The sequence below is a fragment of the Sciurus vulgaris genome, assembly GCF_902686455.1.
Source record: "Sciurus vulgaris genome assembly, chromosome: 15".
In the NCBI taxonomy this organism is placed as follows: Eukaryota; Metazoa; Chordata; class Mammalia; order Rodentia; family Sciuridae; genus Sciurus; species Sciurus vulgaris.
In genome coordinates this window covers 70,943,577-70,947,574 of record NC_136476.1, presented here as the reverse complement: position 1 = coordinate 70,947,574, position 3,998 = coordinate 70,943,577, and positions in this window count along the sequence as shown.

The following is a 3,998-nucleotide window of genomic DNA, read 5'->3' as shown; positions in this document are numbered from 1 at the left end:
TGATAGAAGCCCCTTCCCTCTGCAGGAACCTGAGTGGCGTTTGCCTTTTGTGTGTTGGAACCACTGACTACACAGAGCTCATGCTTCTTTTGAACCCAGTGGTCAGATGTTCATTCTGCTGTGAACTTAATGAGATCTAGGCTTCAAAGCAGCCTCCATTCCCCAACAAAAACAAGTGGGAACGAAGGTTCAGCTGTTTAGCTTTCCCAGGCCTCATAACCAGCACCAGCAGCCTTATCTGAATCAAAGAGGGGAGAGGGTGTGAAAAGACTGAGCCCACCAGCTGTTGTCAGAGGGTAAGAGAAGACAGGGCTCTCTCACTGTGAAGAGCTGCCCGGGTCCTGAGCTACTTGTCTGCATTTGGAGTGCCTATTTCTTTAAAACAGACGGGGACTGCCTTCCAAATGCCCAGCAAGCTCTTGCTTTCACAGAGATGCCTTGGCAATTACTCAGAGTCCTACTCTCTTCTAGGCAGTTACAAATTGATCCGTCCCCTGGCTCCAGGTAAGCAGCTAGGTGCTGCTGTGTGGGGAGGACTGGGGGGTGGGTGCCTATGTGGAGGATGAGGGATGCAGTCAGGAGGAGGACTCAGGGCCTGCAGGACAGCAGAAGCTGTGGGCATGGTGTCCCCAGACTGCAAATAAACAGCAGATCTTGGAGTGCATGACAGCAAGTGTACCAGATTTGCAGTAAAACAGACGTGGGTGTAAATTCCAGCTCTTGAGTCACTTATCACGATGCAACCTCAGCTCTGTCATTTACCCACCATGCAACCTCAAGGTCACGCCATCCCTTGGATTCTCAGTCTTTCGTCTATAAAATGGGAGTGATAACATCCACCTTGCAGCATAAAGTAATCCTTGCACCTTTGGCATCTGGAGCTAGACTGCTATTTAGTAGAAGGATGGTCTTAGAAATCTTTCTATTTGCCTGTTTTTGTACTGTCTTTAATTTGCAACAGGTTTATTGGGGTGGATTGACCCACAGTAAGCCACAAGCTCTGAAGTGTATAATTTGATCATTCTTGGCATATGTAAAAACTAATGAATGTGCCCATAACTTCCAAAAGTCTTCCTGTGCTCCTAACCACCCACTTCTAGTGACCCTCATCCCCAGAAAACCACTTCTCCACTTTCTGCCACAATACATTAATCTGCATTTTCTTTTTTAAATATTTTTTAGTTGTTGATGAGCCTTTATTTTATTCACTTATTCATAAGTGGTGCTGAGAATGGAACCCAGTGCCTCACACATGCAAGATAGGTGCTCTACCACTGAACCCAACCTAAGCTCTAATCTGCAATTTCCAAAAAATTTTTTCAGCTAGGGATTAAATCCAGGGGCACTCTATCTCTGAGTCACATCCACAACCCTTTTTCTTTTTTACTTTGATACAGGGTCTTGCTAAATTGCTGAGGCTGGCCTTAAACTTGCAATCCTCCTCCCTCAGCCTCCCAAGTAGCTGGGATTTCTGGTATCCATCACTGTGCCTGGCATTTTTAAAAAAAGTTATATAAATGAAACCATACATATGGCTCTTTTTAGACTGGCCTCTCTCATACAATAGCATAATTTATTTTGAGATTCATCCATGTTGTACATCCATAGATGCTTTCTATTGCTGAGTAATATCCCATCATATGGACATAACAATTTGTTTACCTGTTCACCTGTCAATCAATATTTGGACTTATATCCAATTTGGGGCTATTACAATTAATGTTTCTATGAAATGTATGCATAAGTGGTTGTATGGACACATGCTTTCACTTCTCTTGGGTAAATATCTAGAATAAGAATGGCGGGGTCATATCATATGTGTGTGCTTAACATTTTAGGATCAGTAAGTGTTGGGGATGCGGCACTTGCCTACACGTGCAATGTTTGATCCCCAGCTCTAAATTTAAAAAAAAAAAAAAATTACCAAAATGTTTTCCAAAGTGACTGTACCTTTTTACATCCCACCAGCAGCCTACAAGACTTCCAATCACACATCTTCATCATATGTATCTTAGACTCGGGCTGCTATAACAAAATGCCATAAATCAGGTGAGTTGTGAACAATAGACTTATTTCTCACAGTTCTGGAGGCGGGAAGGTCGAGTTCAGGCATGGGCAGACTCAGTCTAGTGACCTCTGGCTTTCTAGTTCAGAGATGGCGCCTTCTAGTGGTGTCCTCATATGGTGGAAGAAGCAAGGGAGCTTTCTGGGGCCTCTTTGCTAAGGGCACTAATGCTATTCATGGGGACTCTGCTCTCCTGATCCAGTGGTCTCCTTAGGCCCCGCCTCCTAAGACCAACACATGGGTGATTAGTTTTCAACGTGAATTTTGGGGAGGTGCAATACCATAGCAATATGGTCATTGGTTTTGATTTCAAACATTGTAGTAGGTGCATACTGGTATCTTATTGGGGTTTAAATGTTCATTTCCCTCATACTAAAGATGTTTTGTGTGCCCATTTGGGATTCAAATTTCTTTAGGGTCTCACTAAGTTGCTAAGGCTGGCTTAAAATCCTCCTGCCTCCACCTCCCAAGTTGCTGAGATTACAGGCATGATCCACTGTGCCCAGCTCGGATTTATCTTTAACTATCTCATATTTTTTGTGCTGTAATGGCATGGTAATTTTTAAGGTTCAATTTTTCATATTTCATTGCTTGTATGTAGAAATATTGATTTTTTATATTGATCTTATATTCTGCATCCTTGATAAACTCATTTATGAATTCTGTAGAATTTTTTAGGTTCCATAGGATTTTCCAAATATTCACAGTAACTGTCTATAAGGACAGTCTTAATTCTGCCTTCCCAGTTGGACTGCCTATTATCATTATTAGCCTTACTGCATTGGCTAGAACAATATTGAAGAATAAAAGTGATGAGAATGGACATCCTTGCCTTAGTTGTGACATTAGGAGAGAAAATTTATGCTTTCATAATTGACTCTGAAGCTCACTGAAGGTTTTCTTAATACTCTTTTTCAGGTTGGGAATATTCACATCTCTTCCATTGAGATGATCATGTAGTTTTTTTTTAGTCAATTAATTTGGTGAGTTACATTGCTTGACTTTTTAAACACTAAAATAATCTTGCCATCGTGGAATAAACCTCGCTTGGTCATGATATATTTATCCCTTTTATATATGGCTGGATTCAGTTTACCAAAACTTCATTGGGCATCTTTGCATCCATATTCCTGGGTATATTGGTCTACAGTTTTCCTTCCTTCCTTCCTTCCTTCCTTCCTTCCTTCCTTCCTTCCTTCCTTCCTTCCTTCCTTCCTTCCTTCCTTCTTTCCTCCCTCCCTCCCTCCTTCCTTCCTTCCTTCCTTCCTCATGCCAGGGATTGAACCCAGAACCTTACATATGCTAAGCTAGCACTTCACTACTGAGCTACACCCTGACCCTGTAGTCTTCTTTTCTTGTAACATTTTTGAGTCGTTTATTCTTTTCTACCCATTTTAGTCGGCTTTTTTGCCACTGTACAATTGTAGAGGAGGAAAAGTTTTTGGGGGGGCTCATGGTTTCAGAGGTCTCAGTCCACAGACAGCAGACTCCATTCCTCAGGACTGGTGGCGAGGCTCAATATCATGGTGGAAGAGTGTGGCAGAGGGAAACAGCTCACATGATGTTCAGGAAGCAGAGAGAGTCTCCACTGGCCAGATACAAATATATACCCCAAAGCCACGCCCCCCAATGCCCACCTCCTCCGGCCACACCCCACCTGCCTTCAGTTACCACTCAGTTAATCCATCAGGTGGTTAATTCTCTGATTGGGTTAAGGCTTTCATAACCCAATCATTTCTCCTCCAAACCTTCTTGCCTTGTCTCATGTGTGAGCTTTTTGGGGACACCTCACATCCAAACCATAACACTACTACAGGCATGTAAGGCTATAAGCTCTCTTAAAGTATCACTTTGTAGCCATCTTGTGGGCATGAAGTATCTCATTGTGATTTTGGAGTTTCATGTGCATATTGCTACAGGAAATTGCCTCCTG